The sequence below is a fragment of the Watersipora subatra genome, chromosome 9 (genome assembly GCF_963576615.1).
Source record: "Watersipora subatra chromosome 9, tzWatSuba1.1, whole genome shotgun sequence".
In the NCBI taxonomy this organism is placed as follows: Eukaryota; Metazoa; Bryozoa; class Gymnolaemata; order Cheilostomatida; family Watersiporidae; genus Watersipora; species Watersipora subatra.
This window is the reverse complement of record NC_088716.1, coordinates 21,945,006-21,957,604: the sequence shown is the minus strand read 5'-3', so window position 1 is coordinate 21,957,604 and position 12,599 is coordinate 21,945,006. Positions and strand designations below refer to the sequence as shown.

The 12,599-nt window shown below is 39.6% G+C and overlaps 1 long non-coding RNA gene and 1 pseudogene across 1 annotated transcript in view; both read right to left on the bottom strand.

The window, feature by feature from the left end:
• Positions 1–785: 785 nt before the first annotated feature.
• The window catches only part of LOC137403828 (uncharacterized), a 29,298-nt gene continuing 17,484 nt past the window's right edge, over positions 786–12,599 (bottom strand). The window contains exon 3 of the long non-coding RNA XR_010979622.1: positions 786–1,038. This is a non-coding gene — a long non-coding RNA (uncharacterized lncRNA). The remainder of the gene's footprint in view (positions 1,039–12,599) is intronic.
• On the bottom strand, positions 3,814–9,420 carry LOC137404062 (uncharacterized; annotated as a pseudogene).

Here is a 12,599-nt window from a genome sequence, read left to right as displayed (position 1 = left end):
TTTCGGCGAACATCTGCGCATTTTCAGCACACCTGACAATCTCTCACGGCATGCTGGATTGCCATGGTACTAGTATACATAATAAAGATGCCCTTATATATTGTTTTCTCCCCAAGGTGCGGCAATAAAAAACAAGACTTTCATAGCTAACTATCGGATAACCGTTATTCAAATCAAAGTCGAGAACTTATAGCAACTTGATGCTTTACGTTATATGGCATTTTTTGTGTAATACTAAGCATGATCAATGTAAATTCTTAACGTTCAAGGGAGTCTACACTAAAGGAAGTTTTAGCTATAAGAGTGTCTACCATATTTGCTTACTAGCTGTGCTACCCGGTGTTGCTCAGGTATTAAAAATCTATTTATAAACAATGAAAGGTAATGAGAGTTGCCTGCCATTTGTTACTAGCCCGGCATATTGCCAATGTATAATTTAACTAAGCTTAGTAATAAGAGCTACGGCTTTTCGTGACTGTGTCGTGACTGAAAAAGCATATTTGCTACCATTTAGCGATATATATTGCCTAGCAAATCTATCAAGCTCGTTTTGCTAAATTGGTCAGGTGTTGGACTGCTGAACGAGAGGTTCCAAGATCAAATTTTCTTTGATGCAGATTCTTTATTCCAAGATTTAAATAACTGTAGCTGGACATATACAAATATGGTTCATCTTTACTGTTAGACTTAATGCTAGGCTTATAATTGCCAACCATACTATAGGATGGATGTTTCACAGCCGTAGTAGCCCTACGTGATGGTACAGTGTACTGGGAGGTTGCGGGAACTGTATAAAACTAAATTTATTGTCTGTTGTAAAAAATACAAGAGCTCACAAAAGAAATGTTGCAGCCCAAAAAAGCAAAATATGAACTTCAAAGGGCAATTGGCTTGTTAGCCTCTAAGACAGAGAATGAGTTAGTACTGAACATCGGTGTTCAAGCAATCTGTGATTCAGCGCCTGGACCTGAACTGACACCTGAACTCCTCTCTAAGCACCCTTTCTGACGCACGTCATTTGATTGTCGTGTGGTTTTTCTGCAAGAGAGGACAATCTCCTAATCATAGCTGAATATTATTGCTATTAATATTTAGGGGAGTCAAGTGTCCAACAGACAAGGTCACTAGCTTCTATATTTGTTTGATTGTAAAATGTTTACTAGTCATAAAATTCTTTGCTTTCTCTCTCAACAATTCTAACAACACATTGATGATAGTTAAATATTTAAGCGAGCTAAAAGTCAGGGTGATGATAACTCTCAAACATATACAGATATGATATCAACGCTGAGAGCTCATGGTTTAGGCAGGTATGATTATTATGATTATTTAAATTATATATAGACATGGCTGTTGGTCATTGTAGAAAAAAATTGCCATATTTGTATTATCTATCAATGTTACCCATAGATTTTACCTTTAGAAAAAATCTCCAAACTGGCAAAATGTATACAATATTTTTAACTAAGGCACCTTTAATGTTTATAAATAGTTGCTACTCGCACAGGAAGTTACGCATAATATGCAGAAGGTAAAACAATCAAGCAGATAATAACAATACTTTTATGGCTTGCACTGACTTCACACATTACTTTATATGGAATTTCTACCATAATATTGAACCAAACACTACATATATTCTTTATATTTTATAATTTGCGTAAAAAGTTTACAATATAACAGCGTCTACTATTCTTGGTTATTAGCAGCTTTGAGATTGTCAGTTATCTGTTTAGCTTGGCAATTAATGGACACAAGGTAGCTCCAGTTCATCTTTATTGCTAGACGTTCTCTCTAAGCAGTGCCAAAAATGGCTAAAATGATTCAAAGCTCTCCTGCTATAAATCATCTATTTTAAATGGTTGACAAATAACTACAAGCCTCACAGAAAGTCTTGCAATAAAGATAAACTGGTCCGTTGTATAAAATACAGGAACACACGAAAGCAAACTTGCAGCTCCAAAAAAGACAAATGTGACTAATTAGGCAATATGTCTGCTAGCCAAACCAGTAGAGAATCAATTCTTATCAGACATAGGTTATTAAAGTGGAATTTACGTAAAAGAAGGTTTACGATTTAGCAGTGTCTATTGTGCTCATTTAAAAATTATGTTACTCAGGGCTTGCATATGTACATATACTGACACTAACTCTAGAACACCATGTAAAGCTCAATTTAATAAAGAAAGCTCTATTATTATATTTTATATATTGTTATACCTACATGTATATATAATATATTATTGAAGAAAGAAAACAACTAATAACATTTAGCTTCATAAAATTGTTATCAACATCGAACGCTCAATATTTAGCATGTTAGTCTCTATTTAAATCTAATCGTTGAGCTGAGGAAGTTAGAAAAATACAAAGCGATTTACAAGAGAACATTTATAACCTGCAGCCATCACACTGTTGCTAGACAATGACAATCAGGTAAAATTGGCTAATCATTCTGTAGCAATAACCAATCATGTTACACTCTGGCCTGCCATGTATAATAGAGAGTGTTGACTAAATGTTCAATGTTCAAATTGAACATTTAGTCAACTTGACTAAATCATGTTGACAAAGTGTCCAAATAGCAATTAAGGCTTTAGCTAAAAGAAAGTGATTTAAAATTGGTCTAAATCGACGGTAGTGTACAAGGTTGTACAAGTTTACATTTCAAAGCTAGTAAAAAAATTGTTGTTTATTTGATAATTTTCTCTCGGTAGGGAGAAATTTCCCCACTTAGAATTTCTCCACTATACAGTGCACCTTCGAGATACGATGTTAATTCGTTCCAGGGTTGGCATCGTATGGTGAGAAAATCGTATATCGGGGTATAGAGACCATTGTAATTATACAATGCAAACACACCCTGGTGAAAATCGTCAAGTCTTTTTATAAAAATGTGTACATATTGACAATTGGCAACAAAATAGTATGTTAACTTTAGTAATTATAGTTACCTACTATAAAGTTCTTTGAACTTTAGAAGTTATTTATCATGCGTGTGTGTGTATATTTGTATTTAGAGTACTTCCCAAAGTACAACGGTGGTTAGATCTTTGTTGACTGTGACTTTATTTCCAACCGACCGTGAAACCTGAAAGGTTTTTAAAAAACAAATTGATTCACAATCTTTAAAGCAAAATTGCTGTCTGAATCAGAAAATGTTACGTAAATTACGTGATATCAAATGTTATAACCAAAAATATTAGATAAAAGACAAGTAAACACAAAACATACCTCTGCCATACTCCAGAATATACATATAAGTTTCTTGTCCGTAATATCGTTAGAATAATGTTTGTTTGTCAATGGCACACACGCAACTGACTTGATCGAGCCAGGTGTCAGACAGTCTTTTGTGTAGTTCTTTCGAAATAATGTCTGATGACAGTTTATAGGTGAAAAGAGTAAAAAATGTTCATTGAACGACCACCATGGCAAGTGTAAAGGCCTGGAAAACTCATTAAATGTTTGGCGACTCGTGAGAAAAGGCAGCTGTTTTATTGTCTTTGTAAACAGGTCAATCAAGTTGTTCTACAGTCATTTTTTATGGCAAGCGATAATAAGTGCTGTACGTATACATCCTAAGAACTGGTTTATTTTTGTAGATTTCGTGCTTTTGCAAACTTTACACTCTCCCACCTAAATTTTTCTAAAAAATTTACTAGTTCTATCTGAAGTTAACAAATCTAAATCTAGTATAATGTAATTGTACTGAGTGTATTCGTGTATACCTAAATAATTGATATTTGGTACTACTATGATAATATTTATGCAAGAAGAGAATAACATACGTTTGGTTAAGAACACTGCGCGTTAGTACTTGGAGTTTATGCTAACCAATAGCAGTAGTTTCTGTATGGGTCTGTAAAGCATGTTAGGTTCCCCTTTCCGCTTGCCGGAACGCGTTATCTGTTCTGGGTTTGAGATTCTGACAGTAGCGGATCTGACCAACCCATCTCTACCTGTATTCACGGAGTCGACGGCTCCCACCTTCCACTGACTACGCCAAGTGTTTTCATCAACAACTGCGACAACGTCTCCCACCTTAAGGTTTTGGCATGGATTTCTCCATTTTTGTCGGGTCTCTACCTTTGTCAGGTAGTCCTGCCAGTGGCGCCAGAATTCATCGGCGAAACGTTGCGTCTTTTCAAACATGTTTTTTCCGTATACCTCGCCGTCTGGCACTTCACCTATCTCCTGATGTGTAGGTACTGACACAGGCTTCATGGTGATCAGATGATGTGGGGTTATAACTCCTTCATCGGGATTGTTCAGATTTGAACAGGTCAGTGGTTTCCCATTGATTATGCTGCAGATTTTGTACATGGCGGTCCGTAGTCCGGCGGTGTCCATCCTCGCGGAAAACCTGCCTTTCATTTGGTTGAATACATTCCTAATCATTCTTATTCCCTGTTCCCATACGCCGCCCTGGTGGCTAGCACCGGGAGTGTTTGTCTTGAAAGTTATTCTTGATTGAAGCATAGTCTTAGAACCCATGAAATTGGTTCCGTTATCGGAGAAAATTGTAACTACAGGCCCTCGTATGCTTTCAAGACACCTTAGCGCTTGTAGGAAACTCTCTGTGGATAAGTCACTTACGACTTCGATGTGGATCGCTCTGGAATACATACAGGTGAAGATGATACACCAGCGTTTCATCTCCTTCCTGCCTTCTTTGACGAGGAAGTGTCCAAATGTATCTACCCCTACATGGGTGAATGGAGGGCTATGTTCCACTCTTTCTTTGGGTAAGGATCCCATCTGTTGACGCAAGGGGGCACCTCTTAGGCGTTTGCAGCCTACGCAGGTTCTGAGTAATAATTTGATGAGGCCTTGTGCACCTATAATGTAGAAACCCGAATGTCTGATTGCAGACTGTGAAAAGATCCTCCCTTGATGGTGGACCTTCTCGTGGAAGTGTCTGATCAGTACTGTGGCTAGGTGACTGCGCTTATGTATGATTGCGGGTCGTAGCTCTTTGTCTGTGAGAATAGTTGAGGATTTTGCTCTACTGCCTATCCTTAGGATTCCTAGATCGTCTAAGTATGGTGACAGCTGTCTGAGACAACTTCCCTTGCTTACCTTTCCGTGTGCTTGGATGTCCAGTATTTCTGAATGGAAGTACTTTTGTTGATGAGAAGAGCCTCTGCATCTTGAGAATGTTCTCTAGACATTTTTTCAAGTTTCCAGATTGGCTTCAGCTTGTCCTTGGCTCGTTTAGCGACTGCACGTAGTTGTGCTGTTGCCCTGATGAGATTGTCCCACTTTGAGAAGTTTTCGACTTTGATGGGGTAGGTAACCTGGTTCATATCTACCCTAATAGTTTTCCTCAGTTCTGGATCTGATGCAGGAACATTGAAGCGCGTAGGTTGATTGAGCAAGATGTCGTCAAGATTTTCCTTCCATAGGAAGTCTGGGCCTGAAAACCAGTGAGAGTTTGTCAGTTGATGTATGGTTGCGCCTCTGGAGGCCATATCAGCTGGATTGACTATTCCAGGAACGTGGTTCCATTGTGCCGGCTTTGTTCTGTGTCTAATTTGGGTTGCTCTGTTTGCTACAAATGGAGAAAATCTTGATGTTTCATTTCTGATATAGCCCAGTACGATCATGCTGTCTGTCCAGAAGAACACTCCGTCTATTGGCATCCTCAGTTCCTCATGCAGTTTCCCTTGGAGCTTGGTAGCTAGCACCGCACCTTGAAGCTCCATACGAGGTATGGTCGTTCGGTTCAGGGGGGCCACTCTAGCCTTTGAGAGGACAAGTGCGCAGTGGATGCGATCTGTGGTATCGATAAGACGGATGTATGAGCATGCGCCATAACCATCTTCACTCGTGTCCGCAAAGTGATGAAGTTCGGCTCGTTTGATAGTTCCAAAATCCTTTGGCTTTATGCAGCGGTCAACTCTAATATCATGAATAGTGGCGAGTTGTCGCGTCCAGGCTTCCCATGACGAAGTAGTATCTAGATCGATCTGTTCATCCCAGTCAAGTCCTTTGCGACAGACATCTTGTAGCACATTCTTTCCCATTAGGGTAAAGGGTGAAACCAGACCAATCGGATCATATACCTGGGCTACGGTTGAGAGAATACCGCGTCTTGAGAGTGGTCTTGCGTCGATATTGCTCGTGAAGCAGAGCTGGTCACTCTGTAGACACCAACTAACTCCAAGTGTTCTTTGTGTCGGCATGATGCTGTTGAATGAGATAGCTTCCGTCTCTTTCTCGGATTCTGGCAAATCGGCAAGAGCTGCGGGCTCATTACTGACATACTTGTGTAGGCGAAGGTTGCCTTTAGAGCAAATTTCTCTCGCTGAATTCACCAGGTCTTTGGCAGTTCTGATGTCATCCACGCTGAATATTCCGTCGTCCACGTAAAAGTTGTCTTTGAGGAATTCTGCCGCACTTTTAGATATTTCTATGTTGTCTTCAGCCAGACGCCTCAGACCAAAGGTGGCTACCCCAGGCGAAGAGGTTGCGCCAAATATATGGACTCTCATGCGAAAGGTTTTCACTGTTGATAAGTCATCGCTATACCATACGAATCTTAGGAAGTTCCTATGATTTTGACTTACCCGAAAATTATAAAACATGGATTCTACATCACACGTTACTGCGACCTTCCCTGTGCGAAATCTGCATAAGATACCAAGTAAGTCATTGAGCTGATCTGGGCCAGTGAGAAGGTGATGGTTGAGGCACGTGTTGGCGTATTTTGCACTCCCGTCGAAGACCACACGTAATTTCCTTTTCTTTGGATGAAGCACTCCAAAGTGTGGTATATACCAGCACTTACCATCTTCTCTTACCATCTCTGAGACTGGGACTTCCTCCGCAAATCCCTTTTCGAATAGTGTGTTCATAAATTTTCGATAGTCTGCTTCATATGCTGAGTCCTTCAAGAGTTTGTTTTTGAGCAGTCCGAGTCTCTGCTCTGCTTGATGCCTGTTGTTTGGCAGTATTGGCATTGATGATGACTTGAAGGGCAGAGGCATGACGTAGCTCCCGTCCGGATCTTGGTGAATTCCTTCGTCAAGGATTTTAAGAAATTGCATGTCTTGTTGTGACAGGGGCTTACCTCCAGGGTCTTCAAAGTCTTGTTCCACTATGGGAAAGAGTGTGGCGTCCGTCTTAAAACTTGTTGCCAGTTTGGTTTTGAGTTTACCCCCGCATAGTGTCCATCCAAACATCGTCATACAAGCTGATGTCTCCCCAGCTTCTCCTCTTTTTGTCAGGAGTGGTGTGATGATTTCTGGACTGTCTTTACCTATCATCAGTCCGATCGGGATGTCCAGCTTTGGTGGGAGATGCCTTGCAAGGGATCTTAAATGTGGTATCTTGCGGCACTTCTCATCTGTCGGTATGTTGTCTGAGTGGCACTTTATTTCTGGTCGTTCAACTGCATCAATTGTTGAGATTTCATCGGTTAGGTATCCTCTGATTTGCAGTTTTTCATACCTCAATGTGGATGATCGGCTTATGGTGTTCATGGTTTCTAGGTTTAGGGTGTCGGGGATGCCACTAGCTCCAATCTCCATTGCGGTTTGCTTGTCAATGAAGGTGATGTCGGACAATGTATCGAGGAGGGCATACACTAGTTTTTCATTGTTTCCAGCGGATACGTATACTGGTACCATCATACTGAAGCTAGATTGTCAGTAGACTCCAGTTGAATTGCATGTCTTAGTTTTTGTTTGTTCTTTGCCTTGGTTGCTGGTAGTAGGTTGTTGGCTGGAATTTCGTTGTGAGTCCGATTTTTCTGTGGGCTTCCAGTCGGGATCATGTAACATAGTCGGGTGCATTCTATGGCAGTTAGAACATGTCTGCTTGCGGTTACAGATGCTTGATCTATGTTTACCGTTCAGACAAGAGAAGCACAATCCCTTCTTGTGTACAGTCTTTTCTTTCCTTTAGTGATTTCTCGGCCAGTTTTCTGCAATCCCTTGTGTAGTGTCCTGTCGTTGCCGTTGCAGAAGTAGCAAAATGGTTCTCTTCTTGTTCGTTCAGTTTGGTATGATGCAGCCCTTCTGTTTGTCCTCTCTTCATATCTGCCCTTACTTTTAGGCTGATCATGCTTTTGATCCTTACTCTGTGATGCCATGATGTTGCTCATGTAGCAGTCCGCTTGCTCGAGAACAAACTCTGTGAAATCAGAAAATGACAAATTTCCTGTCCTCATTCGCTTAGCTCTACATACTCTCTGCGTCCAAGAGAACTTGGCACTGTCGGGTAGCTTTTGGCAAATGCGTTCGTTGTATAGCTCAGTGTTGAGGATCTGTAGGCCTTCTGTGGAGCTCATGCTTCTTCTGACTTGATCCAAGAAGTCGCCGAACTCTCTCATCTTCTTTCCGTCTCCGGAGCGTATGTTTGGCCAGTTTTCCAGCTTCTTCAACAGTATCCTTGCGATGCCGCCTTCCATACTGTATCGATCTCGCAGTTTTTCACGAGCTTCCTGATAGGAGTTATCGCTACTGTATGTCAATAAACCGATTATGGCCTTTTTTGCTTCGCCTGCAACAAATTTCTTCAGGTATCGCAGGGCCTCCCTGTCTGTTAGTCCTTCCTCGAAAACGAAGGCATCCATATCTATCTCCCAATCTGCAAATTCGAGGGTATCGCCAGAAAAGATGCTCGGTTCAACGACTTCCTGTTTGGCTTCGACACACTAGCTGTCAATGAGTTCATTTTGGCATTGAACGATTCTGCTAGGTTGTCGGTGAAGGCTTTGAGGATGTGGCGGGTGCCAATTCCAACTTGCGGTTCCTCAGTTTGTGGTTGTTCGGCTTGTGGTTGTTGGGCTTGTGATTGCTCAGCTTGTGGTTGTTGAGCTTGTGGTTGTTGAGCTTGTGGTTGTTGAGCTTGTGGTTGCTCGGCTTGTGGTTGCTCGGCTTGTGGTTGTTGAGCTTGTGGTTGTTGAGCTTGTGGTTGCTCGGCTTGCGCTACCCTCAGGTTGATGCTATCGATTGCACTTGGTGCTGAGGACGATTCGTATCTGTCTGTGTTTGGAGTTGAAGATGCTGTAGCCCTGATACTTGGACTGCTCAAACGATTTACCCTTACTGATGATGATTCCATCCTTCTCAGGAGATTTTGTCTTTTCACTGTGTAAGCTCGCATTTCTTCTTCCATTCTCCTTTTAGCATCTTCGAGTGCCTTCTCTTCAGCTAGGATTTCACTCTCTTCTTGGCACTGTTCCTGGATCTGGGTTTTGAATGGCTTGACATCCGCTTGAAATTCATTTAAGAGTTGTTCATGGGTGGGGTTCTTCTCATTTTCATTTGTTTCAATAATTTTATTATATAAATTGCCTATATCTTTGACTTTCAAATCAAGGTTGTGAACAAAGGCATCAACAGCAGGTATATCAATGACATGGGTGGCATTTTCAACAGCTTGTGTGAACTTGTCTAGGAAATCTATCATACTCTCAGACTGTCTACTTATTTCATTGATAAAATCACTGCCTAGTTGTAAAATAGTGCGCTCAGTCAGTTTTTGACTCCTTGCGAGCGCTCGTTGTGTTCTAGGGTTGTTTGATTCAGTTACCTCATCTAACTGTAGCTGCTCTTCCTCTACTCTACTTTCGCTCAAATCGGAATTTGAATTTAGCTCAAGGCTTTCGCTTTCCATGATGACCAATTTAAATCACTGATAATTGCTATTAATTTTGTTTAGGCCTTTTTACCCTTATTGTTGCTACAATCTTAATATGAGTACAATTATTTAAACCACTAAAGCTGTCTGGCTAAATTGGCTCGATCGCGGTTCAGTTTTACAACACAGTTTGATTTTTAAACAAAATTATGATAACAACTGTTTGCAAAAGAAAAAATCCAAAATGTGTGACAACTCCAAATTTACTTTACTATAATAGTGTTTATAGCGCACACTAGGTTGAGCAAGGAAATGTCAGTTAGATTGAGTAAGCAAACCTTTCAACACAGTACGTATACTTAGCTGACTGATGCAATGTGATGACTTCCTCGTTGCTGACTATCTGATGTGCGGCTTGATGGCTAATAGGTACGCTTTTGCTTGGCTTGTTATTTGTGAACAGTGACGAGCAATGTTTGTTGTGTGGGTTAGTCTTTCTAAGCGACAGGCTTTCGACCTGTCGAAAGCAAATTGCGTAACCAAATCTATATCAACTGTCTGTTCATTATCCTTGATTTGTTGACAGATGATGTCCGTATTTATAACGCAAACTCGGTTCGTCGATTGTCACCAGTTGTGTAGCAAAACACAATCTTCAGCCTTCGAGACGTTTTGTTTGAGGCTTAGTATTGAATTCAATAACTTCCGTGGCTTTAGATGAGGGTTATCGTCCATAAATAGCACTTAGTCTCCGTATTTCGATAACTTCCGTGATGAGTTTCTATGAAGGTTATTGACCGTAGATTAGCACTTAGGCTCCGTAGAATTGTATGATGTGAACACCTCAGTATGTTGTATGCTTAAGGTTTCACTATAAAGTTCTTTGAACTTTAGAAGTTATTTATCATGCGTGTGTGTGTATATTTGTATTTAGAGTACTTCCCAAAGTACAACGGTGGTTAGATCTTTGTTGACTGTGACTTTATTTCCAACCGACCGTGAAACCTGAAAGGTTTTTAAAAAACAAATTGATTCACAATCTTTAAAGCAAAATTGCTGTCTGAATCAGAAAATGTTACGTAAATTACGTGATATCAAATGTTATAACCAAAAATATGAGATAAAAGACAAGTAAACACAAAACATACCTCTGCCATACTCAAGAATATACATATAAGTTTCTTGTCCGTAATATCGTTAGAATAATGTTTGTTTGTCAATGGCACACACGCAACTGACTTGATCGAGCCAGGTGTCAGACAGTCTTTTGTGTAGTTCTTTCGAAATAATGTCTGATGACAGTTTATAGGTGAAAAGAGTAAAAAATGTTTATTGAACGACCACCATGGCAAGTGTAAAGGCCTGGAAAACTCATTAAATGTTTGGCGACTCGTGAGAAAAGGCAGCTGTTTTATTGTCTTTGTAAACAGGTCAATCAAGTTGTTCTACAGTCATTTTTTATGGCAAGCGATAATAAGTGCTGTACGTATACATCCTAAGAACTGGTTTATTTTTGTAGATTTCGTGCTTTTGCAAACTTTACACCTACAGTAACTGTATTTAGAGTATTTTAATGGTTATGATCTGCAATAAAACGCAAAATTATAATGTGTGTACCAAATGTAGTACGTACGGTAAGGAGTTCTTGCCTTCAAAAGGCACGCATAACAAACTTTGAATTCACTTCAAGTAAGTTTAGCTTGCTAAGCCTACACTTAAAACTAAGTTTTAGTATGTATTTTGAACTATTTTAATGAATTTCAACATTTTATCACGAAATTTTATCCTTCAGCAGTTCCTATCTTCACTTTCACTATGAACTTTAGCCTATCTGGTTGAAACCTTTTTCAATCTAAATGCAGTTATAGAAAGCGACCTCTCGCACACTTGACCATTTAATGGCTATCGAAAAGAAAAAGAAAATTTTATTTTCTATACTGGACGTACATACCTTTGGAGTAGCGTGGCTTTAACTGGTACATGTAGCGGGTAAAGCAGAGAGGAGGAAAAAACGTATCAATGCTAGTTATGGTGCTGTACACTTGAAAATAAATTTAAAACGTAATGAATTGGAATTTTTTAGCAGGCTAAAAGAAATTGTCTATTCCTGTCCAATTTTTCTACTTTTTCTACAAAAAAATTGATGGTGCAATGCAGAAAATTGCTAGCTAGCGCCTGTAAAAAGATCCAGAGAATGTGGTACAGTAGTTTGTCTTGTATGAAATGTGCACAAGAATCAATGTAACCATACATACAAAGTTTGTACGTATTTATACCCTATGGGGGGACAGGGCTTTAGCAAATTTCAGAAAGTAATGTGGATGCGTCAACTATCTTGAGTAGCTAGTTATATGAGTTACATACATACATACGATGAATTGTATTCACGTAGAAGATAACAAGCCCACATGCAAAGACATGGTTAAACAAAAAAATATAACATAAAATCAAAAGGAAACAAATGAATAAAATATGAAAAACATGCCCCACAAGAGATAAATAATATATATTATACATGCATTGTTTTAATGTACCAGTCCACATCAGCAAATTAAACACTTGAAATATTTCTGCGAATGTGGGATTTTCTGTATCTTCTACATCCTCGCCTTTACTAAATGGTTGCTCCTTTTGAATGCTGATCGCGTGCATGACCTAGCTCATTCAAATCTTCAGTCGGAAGCTCTTTCGTGTGCTTGCTTTAATGGAGTTCTTGTTTTAATAATAATTGCAAATGCTGATTGGTTGCGATGATATTCCTTGACAATGTTAATAATACGGGTCCGTTCTTTTTATTTACGACATCCAACTTTGTTGACATAGAAATCCTTTTTCCTTCGTTTTGTAACGTTTGTATCGGTCTCAGATTCCATAGATAACGAATTAAATGTAGATAGTTGTAGTTATATACGTATGCTGACTTGAAAGTTCATAGTGAAAGCTATATTAACACTACAAATGAATATTTGCTCTCGCTTGTGTATTTTACACGAAATTTTCCACGCGGA